Here is a 14,147-nt window from a genome sequence, read left to right on the forward strand (position 1 = left end):
TTTCAAGAATAGGTGTGAAATATTTAAGAGGGAGATGAGGAAAGACAAATATTCAGTAAGTTGTTAGTGAAGGGAAGGACATACATGCAACAGGAAGGAGGCAGAGTTATGTTTAGGTTGGGAAAGAAGTTGAAATATTTATAGACGGTGGTAATGGTACAAATGAAAGTGTCCAAATTTTAATAAAAATAAAGAAGGAAAATTGGTGGGGCTATTTCACAGTGCAGAAAGACATCTATGTATTCTTTATGTTTTCAGTGTTTAGAAAACATCCAAATTCCTTACCCTTTGACGGTGATAAAATAATTCCATACTGGACTCCTGCTACCTTTAAACACTTTTAGCACCTTATATCTCATGTCTTAGTGACATTTGTAAATTATATAATACAACATACCTTGGACATGCTTAGAGTATCTTCATGGTGATTTTTACCTAGCATCCCCTGCACAAGTGTTCTTTATATTCTCAAAGTAGCCTCTCTTGATCCTTCCCCCATAAGACTTTCTAATACATTCAACCAGTGTGTTTTAAACACAAACCCATTATTTTATATATCACACTGCATTTTATTTGTCCGTTTACATGTTTGTTTTCATGAGTATCTTATCCTTTCCTAAATATCCTTGAGGGCTGGTACCATGTTTAATTTGGTTCTGTATCCATCTAGTGGATTACAGCCTGCACTCAGTTCATTCTTTCTTTCTCTCTTTCTTTCTTTCTTTCTTTCTTTCTTTCTTTCTTTCTTTCTTTCGAGAGAGTGAGCACAGGAGCAATAGAAGGAGAGAGAGAAAATCTTACACAGGCTCCATGCTGGGCTCATGACCCTGAGATCATGACCTGAACCAAAATCAAGAGTCGGTCACTTAACACACTGAGCCACCCAGGGACCCCACATGCACTCAGTAATTTAATGTTAAACTATACTAATATCCAGAATTCATTTAGGGGCTTACATGGTAGGGTTGTCTTTGGAAGTGAGCAATAGTTTTTCTTCTGAATCAGGAAAGAATGTAGAAGAAAAATCATAGCTGTGGAGGAAGAAGGGACCACATAAAGAAGATATTAAGCAGTAGGCATTGCCCAAGTCAGACAGATAATATTTTCACCTTTTGTCTCAGCTCAGAAAACAAGACCTGTGAATAAGTGGGAGGGGTATGCAAATAGATGTGGGAAAGGAAGGAAAAGAAATGATTATATAATATTTTAAATTTAATTAAAAAAATATAACAGCTAATATTTGTTGAACTTTTACATCACAGTGAAGTACCCTCCTTAGTTTTTCATATATATTAACTAATTTAATCCTGTAATAATTCTATGGAGTATGCATATCATTATTAGTTTAGGGATGGAAAGTTCAGGCACACATATTTAATATCTTATCGTGTGGGTATCTTAGCCAATAAATATATCAGTCAATGCTTGAATGCATCAAAAAATAGAATATGCAGCCCAAAAAATTGATTTGGGATGCCAAATAAAAATTTGTAACATCAAAATGTCCACAGTACTTACTTTGAGACCCTCTATATTCAAACAGTTCTGTTTGTAATTGTCTTGATGGCTTACACTAGGTATGTAGTACAAAAGTTAATTAGGTACAGTTCAAGTTATGGTATTGCAAAGAAACTGTAGGTTCATACAGAATATTTTCACAATTACTAACAGATAGTAGGGGCTCAAAAAATGTAGGCTATTTTTTTTAAGTTTTTTTTAGGGTTTATTTATTTTTGAGACAAAGACAGAACATGAATGGGGGAGGGTCAGAGAGAGGGAGACACAGAATCCGAAGCAGGCTCTAGGCTCTGAACTGTCAGCACAGAGCCCGACACAGGGCTTGAATTCATGGACCATGAGATCATGACCTGAGCCAAAGTCGGCCGCTTAACTGACAGAGCCACCCAGGCACCCCCAAAAAATGTTGGCTATTTTTATGTTTGGAGATATTCAACTTGATTGAAAGAAAGTATCCAGGAGATGAGAGCATTCCTTTTTTTGGTCCCCAGAAGCCAACTTACTTTATTTATTATATCAGAATCCCTGTATATACTGTTTGTTGTTTATCTAAGATTTCATACAACACAACATATACATTTCAAAAAATATTTCTTTTTTTAAAAACTTTTTTTAATGTATATTTTTGAGAGAGATTGAGTGTGAGTGGGGGAGGGGCAGAGAGAGGGAGACACAATCTGAAGCAGGCTCTAGGCTCTGAGCTGTCAGCACAGAGCCTGACATGTGATTGAACTCACGGACCGTGAGATCATGACCTGAGCTGAAGTCGGCCACTTAACCAAATGACCCACCCAGGCGCCTCTCAAAAAATATTTCTTGACTGCCTACCACATAAAGTAAGTGATGGGTGCAATCCACTTAAAAGGCACTGAATTTAAATAAGATGGATCATTGCTAGATTTGTTTATATACAAATTCTATATCCTCACATAATTGTTCATTTCCTGTTTTCTGCTTCTCTATTAGATGTGGCCTTCGTTTTCTTTATTTTTTAACCAATCTTCATAAGCTCTTTCTATAATATAGATACTATCTCTTATAAATGTTTACCTGGTGAAATAATTAATTTCAGGTTGAATTCATTATAAAGAAATGCAATTGATCATTGCAGGCTATTCATGATAAGATTCGAGTTCAACATGTCAACATGTCAATTTGAGTTCAACATGTCAACTTTCCAGAATACCACAGCTATGTCCATCATTTTCCTACTAACTGATGTTTCTGGGCTGGAAGTCTTCCACACCTGGATCTCCATTCCCTTCTGCTTTCTCTACATAACCACCCTCTCTGGAAACAGCCTGATTCTCTTTGCCATTGTCACTCAGCCCAGCCTCCACGAACCCATGTATTATTTCCTCTCCATGCTGCCCACCACTGACCTCGGCCTGTCCATATCTACCCTGGTCACCATGTTGGGTATATTCTGGTTGATGCCAGGGAGATCAGCTTTAATGCCTGCCTGTCACAGATGTTTTTCATTCAACTTTACATTGTCATGGAGTCCTCAGTGCTGTTGGCCATGGCCTTTGATCGTTTTGTGGCCATCTCTAATCCTCTTAGATATGCTTCTATCTTAACTGAGCTTAAAATAGCACAGATTGGAATAGCAATCATCACCAGGGGGCACTAATCCAGACTCCTATGGTGTTGCTTCTTAAACGATTGCCCTTTTGCCACAGCCATGTGCTCCACCACTCATACTGCTTCTGCCCTGACGTGATGAAGCTCTCGTGCACAGACACCAGGATCAATAGCGCAGTGGGGTTCACAGCCCTGATCACCACTGCTGGGGTAGACTCGGTCTTCATTATTTTTTCTAACTTGTTAATCGTTAAGACTGTCTTCAGCATTGCATCTTTGAAAGAGAGGAAGAAAGCCTTCAGCACATGTATCTCCCATATTGGGGCTGTTGCTGTATTCTACATTCCATTGATTAGTCTGTCCTTTGTTCACAGATTTGGAAATGGGCCCCACCTTATGTACATATCCTGGTTGCCAATACCTACCTGTTAATCCCCCTGTGCTGAACCCCATCATCTACAGTGTGAAGACCAAACAGATACGCAGAGCTGTGCTGAAAGTTCTCCATCCCAGTGCAACAAAAGAATAGATGGGTTTTTCAATGTTTTCTATTCTTTGTTATTGTATAGATGAGTAAAATGCCACTGATAGAAGTTAAAATGCTGAGACTCATGCTTGGGATAACAACATCCCAAAAGATCACTTTAGTTTTAAATAAGAAGACCATGGGCTAAGAGAGAAATTTAGGCTAAAATTATCTACCTATTATTTCCTCAGCCACAATGATATTAAAATTTGTTCATTTAAGATGAAAGATGTTCAATTACTGAGATAATCAGAATGACCCAGTTTGGATTTCAAATGTGGAGTTGTTTTTTTTGTTTGCTTTAAAGAAGAAGGTGGGAGGGGCACCTGGGTGGTTCAGTCGGTTAAGTGTCTGACTTCAGCTCAGGTCGTGATCTTGCGGTCGGTGAGTTCGAGCCCCACGTCGGGCTCTGTGCTGACAGCTCAGAGCCTGGAGCCTATTTCAGATTCTGTGTCTCCATCTCTGTGACCTTCCCCCGCTCATGCTCTGTCTCTCTCTGTCTCAAAAATAAATAAACATTAAAAAAAAAATAAGAAGGTGGGAATAAAAAGTGTGTTAACAATAGCTTGTTACTGAATTTTATCTAAATCTGGCGCATAAAATTGGCATTGCCCATGGTTATGGAATCATTCCAAATATTTTACTTTTTCTCTGCCTCTGACTTCCATAACCTTTAATATAATAGCTAGTATTATCATCAATACATGTTTTATTGCTTTGTCAGTAACCTGAACTTTTTGGTCAGATATTCTTACTTTCTCCTAGATCTTCAGGAAATATTTATAGCACAAACATCCTATGAAAAATAACTCTTCTTACTTCAACTTCAGTCTGTATGGTTTTTTCAGAAGTACTAATGTCATGCTTAATGCTTAATAAATCTGTTTTTGTTTTTGGCAAATATAATCTCAAGAGTACCAGGAACCAGATGCAGAGATATTTTAATCTGTTTGGATTTGTGATGCTGTGTTTGGGCTTTCTCTTCAGGGAAGATTAAAGTGGGTATGATAATCATGTTCTGGATAGGAAGACAGAAGTTATACCAGTGGTTAACACTGGGAGTATTTAATCCAAGATAAACAAGTATAGGTGGACTGAAGGCACAAAGGGAATACAAAAATAATAGAGATACTAACTGCAGGGTATCACTTCCACCTTTATGTCTGTGAGAACAAAGATAGGAGTTTGAAGTATTGAAAACTTAGAAGCATGGTGAAGGTCTTCCCCGAACTGACACTCAGACCCCTTATGAAAAGGCGCTGTCCTGTTGATTGTAGTACATCAGGAGCCAAGAGAACAGACCACATAGATCCAAGACTCACACCCCTGTGAAGAGGCACTTCATAGCTGTAGCTCATGCTTCAGGAGCACAGAGGAGGACCCCTCATGGACCTGAGACTCAGACCCCTGAGACGCACCCCACTGATGTCTGGTTCTGTTTCTTCTGAGGAAGCGTGATGAGATATTGCTGGAGTATTGGGAAGAAATAAAACTAGAAGGAAGAACCAGTGATATCGGCGTTGTTGTGTGGCATTGACAGGAATCACAAGCAAACATTCCGGGGTACTCATCCTTTTAAGCTTCCAGTTTCCTTCTATCATATTCCAATTAACAGAACATAGCAGGGAACCAGCTGGCAAATGATAATTGTGTTTCATGATTCCCACCCTTATTATCAAAGCAGAGTATAAAGAATTGTAGTTATATTTATTTTTTAAATTTCTATTTATTTATTTAATTTTTATTTTTTTCAATATATAAAGCATATTGTCAAATTGGTTTCCATACAACACCCAGTGCTCATCCCAAAAGGTGCCCTCCTCAATACCCATCACCCACCCTTCCCTCCCTCCCATCCCCCATCAACCCTCAGTTTGTTTTCAGTTTTTAAGAGTCTCTCATGCTTTGGATCTCTCCCACTCTAACCTCTTTTTTTTTCTTCCCCTCCCCCATGGGTTTCTGTTAAGTTTCTCAAGATCCACATAAGAGTGAAAACATAGGGTATCTGTCTTTCTCTGTGTGGCTTATTTCACTTAGCATAACACTCTCCAGTTCCATCCATGTTGCTACAAAAGGCCATATTTCATTCTTTCTCATTGCCATGTAGTACTCCATTGTGTATATAAACCACAATTTCTTTATCCATTCATCAGTTGATGGACATTTAGGCTCTTTCCACAAATTGGCTATTGTTGAGAGTGCTGCTATAAACATTGGGGTACAAGTGCCCCTATGCATCAGTACTCCTGTATCCCTTGGGTAAATTCCTAGCAGTGCTATTGCTGTGTCATAGGGTAGGTCTATTTTTAATTTTCTGAGGAACCTCCACACTATTTTCCAGAGTGGCTGTACCAATTTCCATTCCCACCACAGTGCAAGAGGGTTCCCATTTCTCCACATCCTCGCCAGCATCTATAGTCTCCTGATTTGTTCATTTTGGCCTCTCTGACTGGTGTAAGGTGGTGTCTGAGTTGGTTTTGATTTGTTTTCTCCTGATGAGGAGTGACGTTGAGCATCTTTTCATGTGCCTGTTGGCCATCCAGATGTCTTCTTCAGAGAAGTGTCTATTCATGTCTTCTGCCCATTTCTTCACTGGGTTATTTGTTTTTCGGGTGTGGAGTTTGGTGAGCTCTTTATAGATTTTGGACACTAGCCCTTTGTCTGATATGTCATTTGCAAATATCTTTTCCCATTCTGTTGGTTGCCTTTTAGTTTTGTTGGTTGTTTCCTTTGCTGTGCAGAAGCTTTTTATCTTCATTAGGTCCCAGTAGTTCATTTTTGCTTTTAATTCCCTTGCATTTGGGATGTGTCAAGTAAGAAATTGCTGTGGCTGAGGTCAGAGAGGTCTTTTCCTGCTTTCTCCTCTAGGGTTTTGATGGTTTCCTGTCTCACATTCAGGTCCTTTGTCCATTTTGAGTTTATTTTTGTGAATGGTGTGACAAAGTGGTCTAGTTTCAACCTTCTGCATGTTGCTGTCCAGTTCTCCCAGCACCATTTGTTAAAGAGACTGTGTTTTTTCCATTGGATGTTCTTTCCTGCTTTGTCAAAGATTAGTTGGCCATACGTTTGTGGGTCTAATTCTGGGGTTTCTATTCTATCCCATTGGTCTATGTGTCTGTTTTTGTGCCAATACCATGCTGTCTTGATGATGACAGCTTTGTAGTAGAGGCTAAAGTCTGGGATTGTGATGCCTCCTGCTTTGGTCTTCTTCTTCAAAATTACTTTGGCTATTCAGGGCCTTTTGTGGTTCCATACGAATTTTAGGATTGCTTGTTCTAGTTTCGAGAAGAATGCTGGTACAATTTTGATTGGGATTGCGTTGAATGTGTAGATAGCTTTGGGTAGTATTGACATTTTGACAATATTTATTCTTCCAACCCATGAGCACGGAATGTTTTTCCATTCCTTTATACCTTCTTCAATTTCCTTCATAAACTTTCTATAGTTTTCAGCATACAGATCCTTTACATCTTTGGTTAGATTTATTCCTAGGTATTTTATGCTTCTTGATGCAATTGTGAATGGATCAGTTTATTTATTTGTCTTTCTGTTGCTTGATTATTAGTGTATAAGAATGCAACTGATTTCTGTACATTGATTTTGTATCCTGAAACTTTGCTGAATTCATGTATCAGTTCTAGCAGACTTTTGGTGGAGTCTATCGGATTTTCCATGTATAATATCATGTCTTCTGCAAAAAGTGAAGCTTAACTTCATCTTTGCCAATTTTGATGCCTTTGATTTCCTTTTGTTGTCTGATTGCTGATGCTAGAACTTCCAACACTATGTTAAACAACAGCAGTGAGAGTGGACATCCCTGTCGTGTTCCTGATCTCAGGGAAAAAGCTCTCACTTTTTCCCCATTGAGGATGATGTTAGCTGTGGGCTTTTCCTAAATGGCTTTTATGGTGTTTAAGTATGTTCCTTCTATCCCGACTTTCTCAAGGGTTTTTATTAAGAAAGGGTGCTGAATTTTGTCAAAGGCCTTTTCTGCATCGATTGACAGGATCATATGGTTCTTATCTTTTCTTTTATTAATGTGATGTATCACGCTGATTGATTTGTGAATGTTGAACCAGCCCTGCATCCCAGGAATGAATCCCACTTGATCATGGTGAATAATTCTTTTTATATGCCGTTGAATTCGATTTGCTAGTATCTTATTGAGAACTTTTGCATCCATATTCATCAGGGATATTGGCCTGTAGTTCTCTTTTTTTACTGGGTCTCTGTCTGGTTTAGGAATCAAAGTAATACTGGCTTCATAGAATGAGTCTAGAAGTTTTCCTTCCCTTTCTATTTCTTGGAATAGCTTGAGAAGGATAGGTATTATCTCTGCTTTAAACATCTGGTAGAACTCCCCTGGGAAGCCATCTGGTCCTGGACTCTTATTTGTTGGGAGATTTTTGATGACTGATTCAATTTCTTTGCTGGTTATGGGTCTGTTCAAGCTTTCTATTTCCTCCTGATTGAGTTTTGGAAGAGTGTGGGTGTTTAGGAGTTTGTCCATTTTTTCCAGGTTGTCCAGTTTGTTGGCATATAATTTTTCATAGTATTCCCTGATAGTTGTTTGTATCTCTGAGGGATTGGTTGTAATAATTCCATTTTAATTCATGATTTTATCTATTTGGGTCATCTCCCTTTTCTTTTTGAGAAGCCTGGCTAGAGGTTTATCAATTTTGTTTATTTTTTCAAAAAACCAAGTCTTGGTTTTGTTGATTGGCTCTACAGTTTTTTTTTAGAATCTATATTGTCTATTTCTGCTCTAATCTTTATTATTTCTCTTCTTCTTCTGGGTTTGGGGTGTCTTTGTTTTTCTGATTCTATTTCCTTTAGGTGTTTTGTTAGATTTTGTATTTAGGATTTTTCTTGTTTCTTGAGATAGGCCTGGATTGCAATGTATTTTCCTCTCAGGACTGCCTTCACTGCATCCCAAAGCGTTTGGATTGTTGTATTTTCATTTTCATTTGTTTCCATATTTTTTTAAATTTCTTCTCTAATTGCCTGGTTGACCAATTCATTCTTTAATAGGGTGTTCTTAAACCTCCATGCTTTTGCAGGTTTTCCAGACTTTTTCCTGTGGTTGATTTCAAGCTTCATAGCATTGTGGTCTGAAAGTGTGCATGGTATGATCTCAATTCTTGTATACTTATAAAGGGCTGTTTTGTGACCCAGTATGTGACCTATGCTGGAGAATGTTCTGTGCGTACTGGAGAAGAAAGTATATTCTGTTGCTTTGGGATGCAGAGTTCTAAATATATCTGTCAAGTCCATCTGATCCAATGTCTCATTCAGGGCCCTTGTTTCTTTATTGATCCTGTGTCTAGATGATCTATCCATTGTTGTAAGGGTGGTATTAAAGTCCCCTGCAATTACCACATTCTTATCAATAAGGTTGCTTGTGTTTGTGAGTAATTGTTTTATATATTTGGGGGCTCCTGTATTCGGCACATAGAAATTTATAATTGTTAGCTCTTCCTGATGGATAGACCCTGTAATTATTATATAATGCCCTTCTTCATCTCTTTTTACAGCCTTTAATATAAAGTCTAGTTGATCTAAGTATGACTACTCCAGCTTTCTTTTGACTTCCAGTGGCATGATAAATAGTTCTCCATCCCCTCACTTTCAATCTGAAGGTGTCCTCAGGTCTAAAATGAGTCTCTTGTAGACAGCAAATAGATGGGTCTTGTTTTTTTATCCATTCTGATACCCTATGTCTTTTGGTTGGTGCATTTAGTCCATTTACATTCAGTATTATTATAGAAAGATATGAGTTTAGAGTCATTGTGATGTCTGTAGGTTTTATTCTCGTAGCGATGTCTCTGGTACTCTGTCTCACAGGGTCCCCCTTAGGATCTCTTGTAGGGCTGGCTTAGTGGTGACAAATTCCTTCAGTTTTTGTTTGTTTGGGAAGACCTTTATCTCTCCCTCTCTTCTCAATGACAGACTTGCTGGATAAAGGATTCTGGCTGCATATTTTTCTGTTCATCACATTGAAGATCTCCTGCCATTCCTCTCTGGCCTGCCTAGTTTCAGTAGAAAGATCAGTCATGAGTCTTATAGGTCTCCCTTTATATATTAGAGCGTGTTTATCCCTAGCTGCTTTCAGAATTTTCTCTTTATCCTTGTATATTGCCAGTTTCACTATGATATGTCGTGCAGAAGGTCGATTCAAGTTACATCTGAAGGGAGTTCTCTGTGCCTCAGGGATTTCAATGCCTTTTTCCTTCCCCAGGTCTGGGAAGTTCTCAGCTATGATTTCGTCAAGTATATCTTTAGCACCTTTCCCTCTCTCTTCCTCCTCTGGAATACCAATTATGCATAGATTATTTCTCTTGAGTGCATCACTTAGTTCTCTAATTTTCCCCTCATACTCCTGCATTTTTTTATCTCTTTTTTTCTCAGCTTCCTCTTTTTCCATAATTTTATCTTCTAGTTCACCTATTCTCTCCTCTGCCTCTTCAGTCCAAGCCATGGTTGTTTCCATTTTATTTTGCAGCTCGTTTATAGCATTTTTAAATCTCCTCCTGACTGTTCCTTAGTCTCTTGATCTCTGTAGCAATAGATTCTCTGCTGTCCTGTATACTGTTTTCAAGCCCAGCGATTAATTTCATGACTATTATTCTAAATTCACTTTCTGTTATATTGTTTAAATCCTTTTTAATCAGTTCTTTAGCTGTTATTTCCTGGAGATTCTTTTGAGGGGAATTCTTCCATTTCGTCATTTTGGATAGTCCCTGGAGTGGTGCAGGACTCGGGGCACTTTCCCTGTGCTGTCTTGAATACCTTGGGTGGGGCCGCAGTCAGACCTGATGTCTGCCCCAAGCCCACCACTGGGGCCACAGTCAGACCCGTGTGTGTCTTCTCTTCTCCTCTCCTAAGTCCTGGATTCACTGTGGGGTGGCGTGGGGCATCTGGGCTACTTGCACACTGCCAGGCTTGTGGTGCTGGGGATCTGGCGTATTAGCTGGTGTGGATCGGCAAGGTGCGGAGGGGGGCGGGGAGGAGGGGCAGGCTCAGCTCGCTTTTCCTTCGGAGATCCGCTTCCGGAGGGGCCCTGTGGCACCAGGAGGGAGTCAGACCCACTGCGAGAGGGATGGATCCGCAGAAGCACAGCCTTGGGTGTTTGGCAGTGCAAGCAAATTCCCTGGCAGGACATGGTTCCCTTTGGGATTTTGGCTGGGGGATGGGCGAGGGAGATGGCGCTGGCGAGCACCTTTGTTCCCCACCAAGCTGAGCTCTGTTGTCCAGGGCTCAACAATTCTCCCTCCCGTTGTCCTCCAGCCCTCCTGTTTTCTGAGCAGAGCTGTTAGCTTATAACCTTCCAGATGTCAAGTTCCGCTTGCTGTCGGAACACACTCCATCTGGCCGGCTCCGCTTTTGTAAGCGAGACTCGGAGGCTATGCTTGGCCGGCAGGCCGCCCCTCCACCCCGGCTCCCTCCTGCCAGTTCGTGTAGCATGCACTGCCTCGCCGCCCTTCCTACCCTCTTCTGTGGGCCTCTCATCTGCGCTTGGCTCCGGAGACTCTGTTCTGCTAGTCTTCTGGCGGTTTTCTGGGTTATTTAGGCAGGTGTAGGTGGAATCTTAGCGATCAGCAGGGCGCATGGTGAGCCCAGTGTCCTCCTACACCGCCATCTTCCCAGGATCTCCTCAAGAATTGTGGTTTTAGAGCTAAGATACAGTATTATTCATAGCCAGCACAGTGAGGTAATATGCATATAATTATATTAATTGTATATATTATATATTAATTAAATATATAATTATATCAATATGCATATAATTAATTAATACGCATATAATTAATACGCATATAATTAATACGCATATAGTTAGGTTTGATATAGCCATTACAGGGGTTTTCTTAGTTGCTGTAATCTGGACTGTTGGTCATGACAACAGTATCTAGTAACTATAGTAAGTGCTTCCATGGTTCACCACATACTTTTGCATATAATCTGAAATGTAGCTAGCTGGCATACAGGAAACATTGGACTTGAACTATTTATTAGACCAAATGGACCTATCTGACGTATAAAGAATTTTTTTTTTCCAACAGCATCAAAATACATTTTCTTCTGAAAGACAGGGAACATTTTCTGAGATCAATCATATGTTAGGTCACAAAACAAATCTTAACACAATTACCTGTCAGCCTTGTTAGGGATTCTGAGGCAACTCAGATCTTTTGCATGGATGCTTCTGCTCAAATATTTTGTTTCCTTTGGGAGGGAAGTGATTCTTAAGATTGTATGCTTTCTTGGGGTGCCTGGGTGGCTTAGTTGGTTAAGCCTCTGACTAGTGATTTTGGCTCAGATCATGATCTCACCATTCCTGAGGTCAAACCTCATGTCTTTCTGAGTCTGGCAACTCAGAGCCTGCTTGGGATTTGCTTTCTCCCTCCCTTTCTGCCCTCCCTCACTTGCATGTGCTCTCTCCCTCTCTCTCTCAAAAAACAAATAAATAAACATAAAAAAAGATTGTATGCCTTCTCTATTTTCTCAACATTTGTCTTTTTGCCTTCTTTAATTTTTAAGTAGACTCCTTGTTCAACATGGGGCTAGACCTTACAACCCTGAGACCAACTGTTTCATGTTCCACCAAATGAAACATCCAAGAGCCCCAAGATTGTATGACTTCTCTTGATCCTGCAGAGGTAGGCTGGGTACTGCAAGCCTCTCATTTGCTTTCTCTAGGATGGTGCTCCTAGTTCAATTTTTTGTGCTTTCTCCCAATCCCACAGAGATCATCCAGCTTTCTGCATGTGCTTACTGGCCATCTGCAAAAACTCATACTCTCTACCCATGGGGATGCATACAGGGAGCTAGTCACATAGGGTGTTTGGTGAGGTGTGTGAAGTATTGAGAGTGCCCATAGGTCAGTAAGGGGTCTGAGGTGAGACATCCCCACTGATTTGTGGGAAGGTCTCATGATGGAGTCCACAAAGTGGTTAATAGGATCTGTATCCCTTCTAGGAGTTCCAAACCTTGGCTGCAGTGCTCCCAGCCTCTCCCTGTCCCTAAGTCATGCAGATCACATCACTGTTCTGTGTGGGTTGAGAAATACATGGGCCTCTTTGGCAGTATCCTACAAAGATGGAGAAGCTGGGTGCTCCCTCACTATCCTTTTACTTTCCCCTGTGGAAGATGGCATCTCTCTTGGCACTGAGTTGTGCCATCATGGGGTAGTGTGATGCAGGTAAGATGAAATTGTTTCTATCTTCTCCAATGAATCTGTTTCCAGATTTTTGGCTCCAATGATGTGCAGGAACTTCTCCACTGGACTCCTGGACTCCTACAAAGTTACTCATGTCTGTGGATGATTATCAATATCTATGTTCTTTGGAGAGAAGGTGGTAGAATCCACTATTGTGCTCACATTCATTGTCTTAATCCAGGGATATGATGTCTCTCCAGACCACTCTCATAATAGTCTGAAGAGACCTGGAGCAGTAGGATATCCCATAGAGCATCACATTGTCCATTATAGCGATGAAATGATGAAACTGTGCTAGTCATGTGGGATGGACAAGACGTACATTCCAGAGGGTGGCCGGCAAGCCTACAAAGATGCAGAGGCCCACCACATCAGTACAACTTTAGTGGTCCAGTGTTCTGGGATATGCTATGATGTTTCCTTCACCACAAAGGAGAGCATTGTGTCTTGCTCCCCAAGCATAAGAAGAATACACAATGTCCACTTTGGGTTCTAGAGGCATGCACCCTGACTCTGCTTCTCTCTCCATCTCTTTCCACATATAATTAGGTGCAGCCTAGCTGACACTGAACTTTTCTTGACCATCAAGAAGATCCTCAGACATTTCTATGTATTTTCTATTAGAGCGTTAGCTTATTTGTGTATATTCCTTCTGAATGGAGATGAAATATGTAAGTATTCATGGGCCTAAGGACTATGGCTGGTTAAGAAATGAGGCTGTGGTCCGGCCTTACCCTAACATATGCAGACAGATGTCAGTAGCTTTGCTCTCTCTTCCCCACCCCACACATTTATGTGTCTAGGGCATAAGAGAAGATATGTTATGTGTATAACTCTAATGTGAGGACATTTGTGTTTTTTTTAAATGTTTATTCATTTTTGAGAGACAGAGAGAGACAGAGCATGAATGGGGAAAGGGCAGAGAGAGAGGGAGACACAGAATCTGAAGCAGGCTCCAGGCTCTGAGCTGTCAGCACAGATCCCGATGTGGGGCTTGAACGCAAGAACTGCGAGATCATGACCTGAGCCGGAGTCAGGCGCTCAACCAACTGAGCCACCCAGGCACCCCTTATGTGAGGACATTTCAAAAAAATATTCTGGATTTAATATTCTATTACTAAATCTAATGTGTGTGTGTGTGTGCGTGTGTGTGTAGTGTAGTTTGTGTATACATGTGACTATTTTCTGTCAACTCATAGCCATCTGAAATAATGCCTTTAAGGATTCTTCACTGTGTAGTCTTCTATGAATTGAATATTTTCTGTTCGTATTTTCATGGGTATAGTTTATCTACTATAG

General features: G+C 40.3%; 1 pseudogene; it reads left to right on the forward strand.

Annotated features, from left to right (window-relative positions):
* The first annotated feature begins 2,589 nt into the window (after nt 1-2,589).
* LOC122483427 lies at nt 2,590-3,723 on the forward strand (annotated as a pseudogene).
* Nucleotides 3,724-14,147: the final 10,424 nt, after the last annotated feature.

Source organism: Prionailurus bengalensis, chromosome D1 (genome assembly GCF_016509475.1).
Source record: "Prionailurus bengalensis isolate Pbe53 chromosome D1, Fcat_Pben_1.1_paternal_pri, whole genome shotgun sequence".
Classification (NCBI taxonomy): domain Eukaryota; kingdom Metazoa; phylum Chordata; class Mammalia; order Carnivora; family Felidae; genus Prionailurus; species Prionailurus bengalensis.